This window comes from Taudactylus pleione, unplaced genomic scaffold, assembly GCF_031769625.1.
Source record: "Taudactylus pleione unplaced genomic scaffold, aTauple2 ptg000007l, whole genome shotgun sequence".
In the NCBI taxonomy this organism is placed as follows: Eukaryota; Metazoa; Chordata; class Amphibia; order Anura; family Myobatrachidae; genus Taudactylus; species Taudactylus pleione.
This window is the reverse complement of record NW_028284410.1, coordinates 22,918,950-22,936,406: the sequence shown is the minus strand read 5'-3', so window position 1 is coordinate 22,936,406 and position 17,457 is coordinate 22,918,950. Positions and strand designations below refer to the sequence as shown.

At 44.8% G+C, this 17,457-nt stretch overlaps 1 pseudogene; it reads right to left on the bottom strand.

The window, feature by feature from the left end:
• Window positions 1–13,285: 13,285 nt before the first annotated feature.
• Window positions 13,286–17,184, bottom strand: LOC148542973 (uncharacterized; annotated as a pseudogene).
• Window positions 17,185–17,457: the final 273 nt, after the last annotated feature.

Genomic DNA, 17,457 nt, shown 5'->3' with positions numbered 1-17,457 from the left:
ACGCCATGGAGGAGGAAGAGAAGCTTAATTTCATTTATCAATTTAAATATCTCATATTTTGTGGATCCATTTACTCACACGTGTCAAATAATTGTAAATAAAGGTTAATTTGCAGTGGACTGTGATGAAGGCTCCTGCTCACTAGTAACAAGTAGGCCAAGGAAAAGGAGGAGCAGGAAAACTTGGGAGGTCTTCTTATACATGGGAGGGCTCTCAGATCCCCCTCTCCTAAACCTTCTTCTCATGAAAAAGCTATTTCTGCATCATCTGAGGGGATGTAGTCAGGAAGCCGACAGTCTAAATACCGACCGCTGGCTTCCCGACTCTCTAATCCCGGCGTGGTACTGATGACAGGTGTCACAAACTCGACGCCTGTCATTTTCCCTACACCGGAAGACTGACGCCCGGCATACCGAAGGAAGGTAAGCCAGGCGCGGACAGCCTCGGGGGGGGATAAGGTTTTAGGGCTCCCGGGGGGACTTAGGGTTAGGCACCCCCCCGGGAGGGTTAGGTTTAGGCTGCGGGGGGGGTAGGTTTAGGCACTTAGTGGGGTTTAGGGTTAGGCACTTGGGGAGGGAGGTTAGGGTTAGGCACCCCTAAGGGAGGGTTATGGTTAGGGGGTAGAATTAGGTTAGAACATACTTACCTTTTGACGATTGGGATTTTCACCCTTGCCGGGCTGCCATGTGCGGACATGACAACAGACTATCAGGGTCTATGGATTTACCACCAATCACTTTTACATTTTCCTTGACTTTTACCAGAGTAGGGTCATTTAACTGCTCCACTGTAAAGATCTCTTTTCTGACCTCAAGATCAGACAGACGATCAACTGGCTTAACAACATTTCCCACCTCAGTATTCTCTGGTTCACCAATCATGCTAGAAAAAGGGAACTTCTCAGACTCGGAAGAAACTTCCCCTACTACTGCATCAGCAACCTTCTCAAATGGGTCGGGGTTATTTACTTCGGTAACAAATCGGTTTTCCCACAATTTCCAGAAGTGAGCAAAGTCTCTCCCCAATATTATGTCATACCTCAATCCATGCACCAAACCCACATGGACTATAGCGGAACCATACTGTGTTTCTTTGTTCACTTCCACAGTAACACAATACCGATTATCCCCATGTATGCAGGTCACATCAACAGCTCTTCCCTTGCATTTTAAGGGGTTCACCAGTTCAGCTTTCATAAGTGTAACCAGGCTGCCAGAATCTAACAGAGCCGCTACTTGATTGCCTTGTACAGTAACCTTACACATTTGCTTATCTGTCTCAGCCTGTCGGTCAGCAGTACCGGCAGGCTGTGCAAAGAAAGACATTCTGCGATGGACATAAGCAGTATCACATTGCATAGGTTCAGAGGTGAGTGGACAATTAGCAGCAATATGGCCCAAATTACTACATCGAAAACATTGTATCATATTATTATCAAGTCGTTTATGGGGTAAGAACCTTCCTGGCTTGGCTGGCCTATCTCCAGGTTCCAAACCCACAGTCTTAGGTTCATTCCACCGCCCAGCACCCTTCTCCCCTTGAACAGTCTTACCAGTAGTCACGGGAGATCGCCGTTGCGGAATCGGGTCCTGGTGAGACACACTCAACAGTTCCTCAGCCGCCACATACCTCTCCAACCAAATCAACTAACTGGTCGGCACACTTAGGGTCTGCATGGCTCACCCACTTGTGCAGAGTTGCAGGTAGCGATCGCAGATAGCGGTCCATCACGACACTTTCCACGATCTGTGGTCCCGTCAGCGTCTCGGGCTGTAGCCATTTTGTGGTTAGATGGACGAGATCATGCACCTGGGAGCATGGAGGCTTTTCCATTTGGAACTCCAGCGGTGGACTCGTTAGGCACGAACAAATGTGGTGACTCTCAAGCAAGTTAGGATCTCCCGTTTTAGCTTTACATAGTCCTTTGCATTAGCCAGGCACAAATCATAGTAGGCCTTTTGTGGTTCTCCAGACAGGAAGGGTGCCACAAGACTTGCCACTGTTCTTTAGGCCAATTTTTTCTTTTGGCAGTTCTTTCAAAGGCTGTAAGATACGCTTCCACATCATCACTCTCGGTCATCTTTTGCAGAAAATTACTGGCCCGTATCGAGCGAGTGTAGCTTGCAAGACCAGTGGAAGCATCTCCAGACCTGACTACTAGCTGTTGTACCACGTCTCTTAAGGCCTGGCGGGTTTCCTCTGTGGTGACTTGTTGTTGCCTCTGGGCTGTCTCCAAGGCCAATAGTTGCACATTGATGGATTCCTGCTGAGCCCTGATGGATTCTTGCCGAGTTCTGGTAGCTTCTTGTTGAATTTTGTTAGTTTCCAGCTGAGCTGCCATAGCTTGGAGCAAGGCCTTAACAATGTCCCCCATGTTGTCATTAGGTGTAGGTTGGAAGCAGAATCTGGCTTCTCTAAGGATCTACCGATGCCACCTTCATGGATTCCATAAAACACAGGTTGACATCCAAACGACAAATTGGTTTCTGTCCCTTTAAATTTTCAATGCAAAACTTTTCCTCTTGCTGCAATTTTCCCTGTGTGTTGCCCGCTTTCGCCACCACTTGTGATATGACCGGGATAGGGGGTCCCTCTCCTGGGGCAGATGGACACCTCCCCACACACAGCAGCCGGGAACCAGTACACCAGTCCGGGATCTCATGCAAGCTGATCGGAAGAAGTTTTTATTGTGCCAAATGGATAAACATAAACCAAAACATAAAACCTAGCCCATCTGGGCACTAACTAGACAGGTTACTCCCTCTCTACAAGTGTCAGAGCCTACTGCCTTACCACAAACACAGCACATTCAAATATCACAGTGTCTCTGAACAAACCTCAGTGTCTGTTCTCCCCAGGGTATGTGAGACAATGAACCAAACCTTGATCCAGCTTATATGAGCCACTTCCAGGTGCAACTACTAATCAGCCTGCTCTCAGACTGAAAGGCCCAACACCTGGAACGGCCTGTGGATGGAGCCCTCCCTATCTTCTCACATCCACACCCCCAGGACCCATTATCCAAAGCCGACACTTCTGGTCTGTTTGGCATAACAGACTTTTCCTGGGGTTTTTTAAAATACATTTGATAGGAATCTGGGACACACATAAATGCCATCCCAGATTTCTCCAGTGCTTCTATCACACTATATATAGATATATTACTTACATATGGCTCCAGCTTCTAGCTCAGTATGTGCATAAGTGCATAAGTGGAGAAATAGGGATATATATATATATATCTATACAAGGATGGAAATCAGCAGCACTTGGAGACTTTTAAAAAAAATTATTTAATGTGATCCTTCACATAGCACCAACGTTTCGGGGCTAGCACACCACTTTGTCAGGGTAAGTAAAGAAAAGAAAGAAAAAAGCGCTTATCTTGTACCAAGAGAAGCCCGCCAAGTGTGGGTGACCGGACGCTGCCCGAGACTCCACGTGACGCTGCATGAGTCCCGCACTGAAGTAATCGCGCCAAGAGTCACTGGTAGCCTAGGCAACCAGGACGCCTGCGCTAAGATGCGGCTTGCCGTTGTGGGAGAAATAGAATTTAAGTGGCTTAAGTAACACTCAATAGTGGATATTAAAATCTTCACTGAAACCAAACACATGTACATATGCAAATAAAGTATGTATGCTGGCAGTCAATAGAAGAGAAAAAAAAAAAGGAAAAAGATCGAGAAGTAAGGATTAGAAAGAATTCAAAAACACAAAAAGAGATAAAGGTGCAGAATAAAGAAGGGAAGCAGGGGAAAAAATAGGAGGAGAAGGGAACGAAAGAATGAGGGAGGGCGGTGGGGGGGGAGGGAGGGGAAAACGGGAAGAACAAAGAGTAAAGCAAGAAGCATCAAGCAGGTGAAACTGGGGGAAAAGGGGGATAAAAGGAAACAGAGAAGAAAAAAAGAAAAATGAGAAAACGAAATAATGGAAAAAAGAAAACAGTAAGTCATGGTAGCAGAAACAAAAAGTAAGTAGCTGAGGGGAGCATAAGGATGAATACATGTCAGGCTGTAGGAGGAAAGGTTATAGATATCTAAATATATATAGATCCAAAACGGACAAGTAGAGCTGAAGAACAGAGACCTGGACTAGTTGGAAAAAGCCATTAGAAAAACAGATTCCTAGTACTAAGGGACAGAGAATAACGAGGTGTTTAAATTAAACACACTCCAGTTAATCTTCTCATTGAGACCAGCCGGGCTAATGATGTTCAAGTTGTAGATCCATTTTGCTTCAATTTGAAGAAGACGAGTCGCTCATTCTCCACCTCTGATAGTTTTGGGTACATGGTCGATAGCCATGTGTTTGAGTTCTGCGAGTGTATGGTTCTTCTCAAAAAAGTGCCTAGTGACCAGTTGGTCTGAGGATTTACCAGTGAGGGCTGCTTTGATGGCGGATCGATGTAAGGCCATCTGTTCTCTCATCGTCCTGGTGGTTTTCCCAACGTAATGAAGTCCACAAGTACAGTTGATTAAATATATTATGAAAGAGGATGTGCATGTCAGAACATGCCTGATGTGGAAGATGCGTCCCGAATGGATCTACAACCTGAACACCAGTAGCCCGGCTGGTCTCAATGAGAAGTTTAACTGGAGTGTGTTTAATTGGAATACCTCATTATTCTCTGTCCCTTAGTACTAGAAATCTGTCTTTGTAATGGCTTTTTCCAACTAGTCCAGGTCTCTGTTCTTCAGCTTCTGCTTGTCCGTTTTGAATCTACTGTATATATATATTAAGATATCTATAACCTTTCCTCCTACAACCTGACATGTATTCATCCTTATGCTCCCCTCAGCTACTTACTTTTTGTTTCTGCTACCATGCCTTACTGTTTTCTTTTTTCCATTCTTTCGTTGTCTCATTTTTCTTTTTTTCTTCTGTTTCCTGTTTTCCCCCTTTTCCCTCATTTTTACCTGCTTGATGCTTCTTGCTTTACTTTTTGTTCTTCCCGTTTTCCCCCCCTCCCTCATTCTTTCTTTCCCTTCTCCTCCTATTTTTTCCCCTGCTTCCCTTCTTTATCCTGCACCTTTTTTCATCTCTTTTTGTGTTTTTGAATTCTTTCTAATCCTCACTTCTCAATCTTTTTCCTTTTCTTTTTTCTCTTCTATTGGCTGCCAACAGACATACTTTATTTGCATATGTACATGTGTTTGGTTTCAGTGTAACTTTGTTTTGATTTTAATATCCACTATTGGGTGTTACTTAAGTCACTTAGCTTCTATTTCTCCCAGGACGACAAGCCGCGTCTTAGTGCAGGCGTCCTGGTTGCCTAGGCTACCAGTGACTCTTGGCGCGATGACGTCTTCAGCGCGGGACTCTGGCAGCGTCACGTGGAGTCTCGGGCGGCGTCCGGTCACCCACACTTGGCGGGCTTCTCTTGGTATAAGGTAAGCGCTTTTTTATTTCTTTCTATTCTTAACGTACCTTGACAAAGGGGCGTGCTAGACCCGAAACGTTGGTGCTATGTGAAGGATCAAGTTAAATAATTTCTTTAAAAGTCTCCAATTGCCACTGATTTCTGTCCTTCTACATACTTATTGCAGAAGGCACTGGAGCACCTTATCTTTTGTAAAGCGGAGTGCTGGTCCAGCGGCTATCTATCTATCTATATACATATATATATAAACCTCCATTTATATATATTAAAAGAACACCCTCCACTTACGCACATATTGAGCTGGAGGCTGGAGCTATATGTAAAATGAGGAAAAGGGGTATTCACTGCCATATGTCAATATCCGTTATCAAACTTATCAATGTCAAACTTCCCTCCACAAACAGCTGCTGGGACAGTGGAGGTGCAATGCTGCAGGCATGGCACAGCTTGAACTGCTGTCTCTGTGCCCAGCAGCGGTGATCGGTTCTACTTCCTCCCTCCCAGTCCCCCTGCTGCTCCTCGGTGGATGGACAGCAGCCCAGGGAAAGAGGGAAGGGGCAGTGCATGCTGCGCAGCGTCATGCGCACTGATGTCATGACACAATATGCACCAGCACCACTCCATTCCGCATGGACCCGCTGACGGGGCCAAATGGTTTAACTTGAGGGGTGGTGGGGGGGAATCCAATTCACGGACCAGGCGCAGCCACCTGGGGAGGAAGGTCAGTTTATTGTTAGCCGTGGACATGCGGCAGATGCAGTTTGTGCTCATGAGACCTCTGAAACTCGGGGCCCCTCAGGACCACGGGGCCCGGCACGGGTGTACCCCTTGTACGCCCATTGCCGGGCCTGCATATCACCGCTATCTGCCCTACAGGTGTAAGGGAGGGATTGTATTTCTACACAGGTGAGGGAGGGGAATGTCGAATGTGTTACAACAAGGACGAAGGAGGGAAAGGTGTTACTAGCTATATATAGTAATTGCAGGAGTCCAGCACTCCCTGCACACATGAAGCTGTCATTCAGTAGGGCAAATAACAACAGACTCTACAGGTGAACAATAAAAAACGTACACACACCTGTTTTTGGTAGTGCCCCCTTATCCTCTTCTCTGCAGGGTCCAGAACATGCAGCTGTCACTTTGGGTCTCCTGCTCCTGTAATAGCGCACTGCCAGTGCTCCTACTCTGCACTTCTCACACACAACAGGACAGGCACAGCAGACACACAGAATGCGTGTGACGTGGCGTCATCGCGTTACATTGCGTGAGTATACAGTAAAAACCCTGTCTTTTAGAGCTGGCAGGAGGCGGTACTCTGTGCTGTGGTGTTCTTGTTCACTCCTTACCAGACAGGCAGAGGGAGGGGGAGGATGGGAGGAGTGGGGGTGTAATGAGAGAAAAAAAATTTTCAAGGCAAGTGGCTAATGGGTGGTACGGTGCACACCGAACCAACCCTTAGATTCGCCTAACCCGCGGCCAGTGCAACGCTGTCTCCATGTATATGAAACAAATTTGGTCAGTCAGGGAGGGTTTCTGGGTACTCAGAAACCCCCCTTGCATGCGCGTATGGTTGTCAATGCTTTTAAATGGCAACACTACTCAAAATGATATGGCCTAGTTATCAGAGCTGTATTAAGACCACATAGGGCCATATGCAAGATACTGATTTACCACCATGTTCACCTCGCCCCACCACTCTCTGATCAACCACTTCAAAGATATTACTTTTCTAGACAAAGTGGTGATAAAGCAAAGTTTGAAAAAGTATCCCAGTCCTAATGACTGGGGCAACAACAACACATGACATGACTCTTCTGTCATCCTCTGAGGCAGAAATAATGAATAGCCACTATGATAACAGTGGTGCTTCCACATTTACAGTTGTTCCCACTTGAACCACAGTTGCACTTTGCTGGCCCTCCACATTTTCAGATCTGGAGATCTCCGCTACCCACTGCCCATCAGCTGTTTAAAAATACTGTGAATGAGCTGGGCATGGTGTAGGTGGAAAAGTGGATGAAATAAATAGATAGGAAGCCTGATAGTAATATAACCAGAGCTAGACATTTTAGTGCCCTGAGAGAGATAACACTTATGGCCAGGGCCGGTGCTAGGTGTCTCGGCACCCAGCGCCGTCCCATGCTCTCCCGCCCCTTCCCTTATGGCGCCCTCCCCCAGAGCATAAACTGATACCGGCAGCAGGTGGGCGGAGGGCGGGGATCTTATGCAGCTGGACCCTGGCGCCCCTGGGCTGCTGCACGCACGGTGTGTGCCTGGAGCCGGTCCTGCAAATGCCCCCCATTTGAGTGGGAGTGATAGTCTTAAAGAAAGTGTTTTCATGTTCTGTACTTAGATGATACCGTGCCACACTTACATGATACCGTGCCACACTTACGTGACCTATTTTCTGAGATATCAGTGCTCCTTTATTTCTACCTCCAAAAATGTTATAAAAAGCATACATGTTATATAAATGTACTTTGCATACAGTATATATTAGAAACAACACTTCAACAATTCGTTGGTCTAAGTTTAAAAAACCCTAAAGCAATAATGAAGTTGCAACTCTGTTTTCTTTGGTCAAACTCTAAAGCAATTTTTATCTTTTGATATATTTAACACAGAAATATCCTGTCTGATAACTAACCACATGTACTGCCAATGCAACCCTATGATTAACAACCTTACAAAAGAAATCTAAGGCTTGTTTGATTTATTTATGGCATATTAGAGATAATTATATCAGGAACAATATCAATCAGGGAAGAAAGCATAAATATATTTCAGGCCAAGTAGCAAAGCCATTCATGTAAATGTGTTGTTCCACCATACTGCATCTGGAACCCATATGATGGAAGCTGCAGAGTGCAATGAAAAACCTGAAGAACATTAGGAAAGTGAAGGAAACGGAAAAGAATATCAATGAATCAACAGGAGGAATAGAGATTAACGCGTGCAATTTCATTCAAAGGCTGTCACCAACTAGGTCTGTGTTTTCTTCTGTAGTAACATAACTCAGTGTAAACCATAACTGCTATCAGCAATTCACATGTCTCCTGACTCCTCATACCATGAAGCCAAATCTTCTAATATTGAATTATATGGGAATACATATCAGTGCAACATGAAAATACACTTGATTAAATGTCATTAGAAAAGATTGTGACAGCACCTCATCAGATAAGTCTGGATAAGTTTGTACTTTAATGAGCAGTAAGCGGCACAAGTTACTATAATGTGGGCATTGATTATACTTCATTTTCCATGAGATATTGGAAATTCTATAATAAATAGACTCTTGTTATGAAACATTTAATGATGAATGATAATAGTAATATTTCAAATATACATTTCAAGTAATATACACCCACATGTATAAATAAATATATACACACAGAAACACTCACAATTATTTAGAATATGCAAAAAAGAAGACTACTGGTCTGGTAGAGTTGCATAAAGGAAGTGTGTTTATTGTACAAACTGGCATGGTTTTCAGATCCATATAATACTTTATCAAGATGTAGTAAATCAGCAATATGAAATTATGCAAATTAGCAAAAGGAGGTAACAAACAGACATAAGAAATATAGTGTGGACTGGATATGTAAAATGTATAAATGTAGCTTCATAAATATGGGGAAGACCTTCACCCACTCCAGACCTCCTAAACCTTTTGTAATCAAATACCTACTACTGTAACTTGTCTCAGCAGCTCTGTGATTTATATGGGATGTAGTTATTATCCCAGCTGTCAGGATGACGGCGCTCAGAATGCCAGCACCGGAATCCCGACACCTGTCAGCGGCATCCCGGCTGTAAGTATTGGAGTTAGGGGTTAGGTTTAGGCACTGGGGGGAGGGTTAGGTTTATGCTGCAGGGATGGAGGGTTAGGTTTTGGGGATAGGGGAAGGACAGTATACTTACCTCGGGATTGTGGCCCTGTAGGGATGCCGGTGTCGGGATTCTGAAGCTGGGATCTCGAGCATCCCGTACCCAACCCATTTATATACTAGTCTGTCCTTGCAATTTGTTTTACATTGGAAAAACTGAGCCAATATTCGGTATGGCCCTGCACCAATCTGCTATTAAAAAGGCCCTTAGTGCAGGAATTAGTCACCTGTCTGTAGCGGCCCATTGGACACATTTCAAGCATCCTTTGAACTCTCTGAAGCATATGGTATCTACTAAAGAGACTAAGGGGTCTATTTACTAAGCCTTGGATAGAGATAAAGTGAACAGAGCTAAAAGTACCAGCCAACCAGCTCCTAACTGTAATTTTTCAAACACAGTCTGTAACATGACAGTTAGGAGCTGATTGGCTGGTACTTTATCTCTGTTCACTTTTTCTCTATCCAAGGCTTAGTAAATAGACCCCTAAATGTATTTAGAAATTGGGCACTATTAACTCCTATGGTTTGAACTTTGAATGAACAGCTGTACATTTATTGTTTTCTCTAAATAGCAGTATCATAGGCCATTGTAGTATTCATATGTTTTTTATCATGTCTGTTTGTTACCTCCTTTTGCTCACAATTCTGCATGATTTCATATAGCTGATTTGATATACTCAGTTATGCTATTGTCACAAGACCATTTTTTATACAATTTATCACGTGCCATTTCCAAGTCATAATTGCCTGATCTTTTATGAGATTTGCCATGACTAGATACCATACCTTCCAACTTTTCCTATGTCAGCAGGACAGTCCCGCTTCTAGGGCACTGTCCCTCTTTCCCATCCGCAGACCGAAGTGTCCCGCAGATGGGTGGGGAGGTTGGAGAGATACTCTGACATTGCTGCTTACACTGTGCTGGTTCTTGGAGATAGGAACGGCCATCGATGATTACCAAACATCGATGGTTAACCACCGAAGGACAATGGTTTTGCCATCGATGGCGGAGATCCAATAATTCTCCATCGATGGCTCAGAGCCCCACAATGGATTTTTATTCTCTTATCTGACACAGGAACACGGAGCATAGCACTGCCTCCGGCGTGACTCGTGAAGCCCTGCCCCCTAATCTGATTGGCTCATTGCCCAGGAACTACTAGAATAGGGCTGTCCATCTATATAAGAAATCATCAATGGTTTTCCTGTAGATGGTTACACACCATCGATCTTAACCACTGTTGGTACCATTGATGGTGAACATCGATGGCTTACCCACCAATGGCCATCCCTACTGGGAGAGGCTGGGGGCTCTCCAGCAGCTCCTGAAGCGCTGGGCAAGCCCCCAGCATGATGAAAACTGGGGGTGTGGCTTGCAAGTATGACATTTCATGTTAGGTGCTGCCCCCTTATCCCTAAGCCACGCCCCTCATTTCAGGCATATGTCCCAACTTCCTCCACACTAATGTTGGGAAGTATGCTAGATACTGTTGCCACAGACACATTATATAGGACATATCTTTTTGAGTGTATTGCTCTATATATTTATATGTGCACCTTACCCTCTTTTATTAATTATATATTTTGTCGCTTCAACCCTTATATGTTGCAATATTTATACAATATCCTTTAATAGAGTTACCACCCGGCTTACAGTATATTGATACCAGTGCCCTTTAAGTAATTAAATTTATAGATAAGAACAAGCACAAAATTTGTAGGTTGCGCTAATAGATCACAGCAGAGGATTTAATCATTCCTTTTATTAATATGTAATTAGCAACACATGCCTATTATCACATAAAAAAGGAATTTTGATGTGATAATAGGCATGTATTGCTTGTTCTTATATTGTTTTTGTAAGAGGGTTGGCAATACCTCTTTGTAGGTGTGCGGCTGTTTATTATAGTTGAGGATAGGTCACTAATACACACTGATTGCAGGGCCATCTCTGTAGTAGGGTCTCGCTGCCGCAAGCCCTGGAGTGCTTTTGGCTCTATCAAAGCCAAAAGCACTCCCACTGACATCACTAGTGATGTCAGTGGGGCCGGCCCCAGACGGTAGGCGTTCCCATGGGAACGCCTCCATCTGGGCAGCCACGCCCCCGGCATGCCCACCAAAGGGGGCGTGCTGTCAATCACCATCAACAGCACGCCCCCTTTGCTGCAAGACCCATAACTACGGCTTGGCCGTCGTTATTGGGTCTCGCGCATGCGCACGACGGAGCCGGCTCCCTCGTGCGCATCCGCACTTGGGGCCTGATTCAGAGCCGGTCGCAATTAACACTGAAAATAGGGGTGGCTATTCAAATGAACCATTCGCTGTTTGCGGTCTGTTCACGCCTCTAGGTCTGAACGAGCGTACAAAACTTGTGGTCGTTTTTTGGGAAACTACGCCCCCTGGCCGCTCGCATCCTACGTTATGTCCGCTATTTATTAGATTAATCGAGTACATCGAACAGGGTATGAACTGCTCGCTATTCTTGTGGTTGGTTTTTGCTACCACAATTTTGCGAGCAGTTCTGGCTTAAAAAACACCCAGTGATGTGGTCAATGACGCTGATGTTTTAATTATGCACACCCATAAACCGCCCGTTTTAACCTTTAAGCACGCCTGCGATCGGATCTCCACTCCCCGTTTTCAAGCACCTTCCCGTTACCACCCACATACGCCTCATTCTGTCACTCAAGTTAGCAGGCATTCGCTATTTTGTGAGCACATGAATTTCAACCGCACTGACTGGTTCGCGCATGCGTATAACGATCCATACGCATGCGTAGTTGGGCAAACATCGCTCGGAGCGAACGAGCTGCCGCTTACAAGTGGCTCTGAATCAGGCCCTTGGGCAACATCGACCCGCTTGCGAGCGCTCAGCGCTCGCGAGCGGGTCTGAATCAGGCCCAGAGTCTCTCTGCATATGTGGGAGCTCTAATGGGCATGCAGGAGGGTTTAATTTTATTGACCATTTAAATTTTTTTCCTGTGATTGAGTGAGTAGGGGCCCCAGTGCATTGATTTGCCCAGGGCCCACACTGCTGTTAAGACAACTGATTGACACCTGTATTATTTTGTTGTATATTTCCAGATAACTCTGTTTTATATATGGGATTTTATAAATAGGATTTGTAGTCCTGCTCTATTCTTAATGTTATCTCAGAAGCATAACTACAACTCCCAGAGGCCCATGCACAGGACACATGGTATTATTGGTCCAATCAGTGCACAGTAAACACTGAGGGCCTGATTCAGCAAGGAACGCAGATAATAATATGCACACAATCGGTTGATATTTGTGCTCTGCGCATGCGTATGCATTGCGCGTCCGCAAACTAGCAATTGCATTGGGAACTGCGATTGCTGAGGCTATGCAGACCCAGAGCACAGTGATAGGATGTGCCATTTGTGGGTAGTGACAGGGGGGTGGTCAGGCGAATGCAGACGTGCCAGTGAATTTCAACGCCGTTGCAGGGGTATGCATAAATTTTCCACTGCGTGGCTATAAGCAGCCAAAGTACTGATAGCGTGTGTGGCTGGTAGCAATTTCTGAGTAAGGTCAGGGCTTGCTGCAAGTGTGCATGTGGATCCGATGTTACCGATTGTTTTGCTATGTTCCCCTAGTATACAGATCTGAGTAAGGGGAAGTGGACGTCCTTATGTTAGGATGCGGTCACAATGTGAATGCAAACATTTAAATAGCACCACTGATATTAGCAACTGCGGTGCATGCGTATAAGTAGAATAGCGATCCGTAGTGAATCAGGCCCTGAGCCAAGAAAGATACAGCTGTCGTCACTGGTGTTCAGAGATATGGGGGAGGCTGTCTAACAGCAGAGCATCACATGGCATGCTGCATGCAGTCCAGTTCACTGCAGGTCCATTATGCTGTTGGTTTTAAGTCAGACAGATAAGTGTGTATCTTATTTTGTGCCTTTATTGTAGTCACTATTGTTGTGGAAAATAAAGACAACGTAAACAGCTGCTGTCAAATCGAAATATATATTTGTTTTCTTGCAGAAACTATGATTACAATTAAGTGACACAGTTCACTTACAGGTAATTATCATATGTGCGGCCGCTGCTACTGCTTCCCTTGCTCAACTCACACAGCTTACAATATACACACACACTCCAGCACCCCTCCACCCATGGCTGGACCAATCCAAGTAGGCTTTCAGGGTGGTGATCCTTATCGAAAGCCATCTGTTACTGTATTCGATATAGAGGGTGCAGAGTTTATGAAATAGCGTGATGAAGCAAAGAAAGACCAACTTATTTGTCACGCATGTCACGAACACATTTATATATTGCCTATGAGAACAAATAAATGATATTGCAGGATAGGATTGCTGGGATCCATTTATTTCCTTAACAATTCTCACCCTTTTGACAATTTCATTATCACACATATAAACACCACCTGAAATGGCAGCAATGGCAGTACTACTGAGATAGGGAAGGTGATGGGATAGTCCACACCACCTAGACAACTGGGACTACACTGACTCTGTTGCCATATACCCCGCAGTCAATTGCAACCGCAGGTTAATGTCTTCACCTATAGCAGCCGCTTTTCCCAGGCGGATTAGGTCCACCCAGTACTCTGATGCCCCCAGGTCTTATAGGATGACAAAGTGCAATTGAGACAGGGTATGAGCAAAAGGACCCTCTGGCTAAAGTACTGCCCTTGCCACCATCCAGGTCAGCATTCACACATCTTTATTAAGCAATTTCACACAAACACTCTCTATCAATAAGAACTATAACAGCAGCCGGAGGTGCACTAGGGCACAGAGACCACTCGGTGAATTCGCTGGAATCAAGATGACTGACTCATCGAACTCACTCGCGAGGGAGAAAACTTCCTCTGGGCGGTGTCCAAACTGACAAAGTGCACCTGCAGGACCCTCTTTCAGAGATGATATCTTCCACCCAGATCTTTACAACAGCTGAGGGGTCTTTCAGAAGAGATGGGCAGTTGGGCTAGGCCATCAGACGGTCACCTCTGTGGCTGTTATCATTCTTCCTATTAAATGAGTGGATCCACACCTTTTCTGCAATGCAAAATACAGCACAATAGAATTTTCCAAGCAATCAAAAGAAATACAATCAATCCTATCACTATGGGTTTTATCAGGTCTGACAACATATTATTAAACCAGACACCAATTGTCCCCATCCAGCAGAAGGGATTCCATCCCTCCTTGGATATGTCTATAGCTTTTTCTGTAATTCTTTTACTTTATTCATGTGCGCCTCTATGGGGTCATGTGTATCCTCAATCCAAGTGCAACATTCCTCACCTATGATAGCACAAGTTCCTCCCTCTATGGCTAACAAGTAATCAAGAGCCATTCTATTTTGTAAGGTCACTTTCCTAATTTGGGCCATTTCTTCATTTATAGCATGGATGGCACTTGCGGTTTCATTAATTATCCCATCCATAATGTTTGCATATTTATTAAATTTATTCGCTAATTCAATTCCCCAACCTGTCCAGGCAGGGAACCACATCCAGGCTTTATCTGCTGTAGTAAACAATTCCCATTTGTATCGAGTTTCCCTAGGGCCTGTTTCTATCATATTGGTGAAAGAGACATTTGCACGTTGCCTTATGGCTGGTACCACTCTTCCTATAGTGCAGTTACCCCATGCCCCCATAGGAAGCCAGGAGTAGGCTCTATTACCACAAATATAATATAGCCCTTGCTTCAATACCCTGGGAATTATCTTACCATGGTTTCCCAACCAGCTCTGAAACCATACCATATTTTTGTACATTTGGGTCCTACACTCCACATCATCCTCATCCTTCTGGTTAGGACAGGCACACCTAGGGGCACAAAGAGCTTTCATATTTGCACACCAACATTGATTATTACAGTTCCCATCCACCTTGTCACATGTAGCTTCCTTGTATTCCATATTAAACACTAAGGTAACATTCCTACAATTAGTTTCTCCAACATATACCTTGGGCAAGTTGACTAGGTGACCTTTTAGTTCGGCCACATGGTTAATGTACATAGGCCCTATACACATAGTGGGTGGAGAGATTATACCAGCAATTTCTAAGTATATTCTTAGGTCTGAGATAGCATTGTGAGCAGTGTGATTTATATCTATTTCAACATTATAGCTATAGTCTGTGAGGTTAAGATCGTTCATTGATATAGGGATACCAAGCAAAGGGATTCCTTTATGGTTGGCAGGAACATGAGAACAGATCCAACAGTTAGTGGAGTTCAGCTGCTTAGCCGTCTGCTGATGCAGGAGCCATATAGAGTTCTTTTGTTTTTCTCCTTTCACCTGCATGCAAGGAAATAAAGCACAACCGAGCAGGCAGAACAACAAGCGCATCTTAGCAGTCCATCTGCTCCCCTTTTCCCCGAGCGGCCTCACCCATTTGGAGCCAGTCTGCGCCACTGACCTGAAAGTTAATTTTCTTACAATGAGAAGCATGTAACCAGTTAGGCTTCCCTTCTACCTTGATTGAGGTAGCTGTGGTCAGTAGCACCTGGAATGGGCCGTCAAATCGGGGTTCAAGATGTTTCTCACGTGTCTTTTGATTACCACCCAGTCTCCGGGTTGTTGGTGGTGGGTTCCAGATGTGTCTTGTGGATCTGGTAAAGAAGAAAACACCTTTCCATGCAAGTTAGTCAGTTGCTTGTTAAGCTGAACAACATAATCAGTAAGAGAGGCGTACTGTCCATGTAATTCTTGTGGAAAGAAGAGGCCTGTTAGTGGTGGCCTGCCAAACAGTATCTGAAACGGTGAAAGTCCATGTAATCCCTTTGGGGTATGCCTAATAGCAAAAAGAGCTATCGGTAACGCTTGTAACCATTTTGTTTGCTCACATATCTTAGCTATTTTGTTTTTTAAAACGCCATTGGCTCTCTCAACCTTGGCTGACGCCTGAGGACGATATGGAGTGTGAAGATGCTGTTCAATTTGCAACCCTTTCAACATTTCTGCAAATACCTGTCCTGTAAAGTGCGTTCCTCTGTCTGATTCTACCGTCTCAGGTAGGCCATACCTGCACACAATTTCAGATATTAATTTCTTTGCTGTTACTGCGGCGGTTGCCTTGGCAACAGGCCACGCCTCCACCCATGACGAGAACATGTCCACGCACACTAATATAAATTCATAGACCCCACATTTTGGTAGCTGAATGTAGTCTATCTGCAACCTTTGAAACGGGTAGTCAGGTTTTACAAGGTGTTTCATTTCTACCTTAGTCATTTTGCCTGGATTGTGTTTAGCACAAATCATACATTTCTTACACCACTCTGTTGCAAACTGTGGAAAGCCCGGTGCGAACCAAAATTTATTGACACTAGCAATCATTCCCCCTTTGGAAACATGTGAAGGGAGATGAGACAAGCTTGCTAGAATGGGATACAGAGACGGGGGTGCACACAATCGACCATCTCCATGTTTCCAAACATCATTTATTTGTTCGCACCCGGCCCTCCTCCATTTGTCAAGTGTTTGGGGACCTGCCTGATTTTGCAGGGTTATTAGGGTGTCCATTGACATACTTTCTGTATCTTTTGGGGACTCTTGGAGAAGCATTAAGGCTGCCTGCTTGGCTCCTTCATCTGCTTTTCTGTTACCCATAGTGATAGGATCAGTTGCTCGCTGATGTGCTTGACACTTGATAACTGCTACAGCTTTAGGCAATGTTACCTTTTCTAAAAGGTCCTGGATCAGATTTGCATGTTTTACAACTTTCCCACTGGATGTCAGGAAGCCTCTATGTTTCCACAGAAAGCCAAAATCATGTATAATTCCGTATACATAGTGGGAGTCTGTATATATGTTTACAGTCTTTCCCTCCGCCAGTTCACATGGCTTGATCAGGGCGATCAATTCTGCACTTTGGGCAGAATGTACACCAGGATTAAGTGCTTCAGAGTACAAAATAGAGGTGTCATCTGCTATAGCAAAACCTGCAGCAAACCCTCCCTCTGGCTTTTGTAGTCTGGACCCGTCTACATAGAGGGTCATTTCTGCATTCGGAATGGGCTCATCCAGAACAGGACCGGGAGCGGTGTAGAAGAGTTCCACCTCCTGCTCACAATCATGCTCTGGGCTCGGCCCACTTCCCGTGTCAATGAGTGGTAAAAGGGTAGCTGGGTTTAACACATTGCACCGAAGTACAGTGATGTTAGATGGCGCAAGC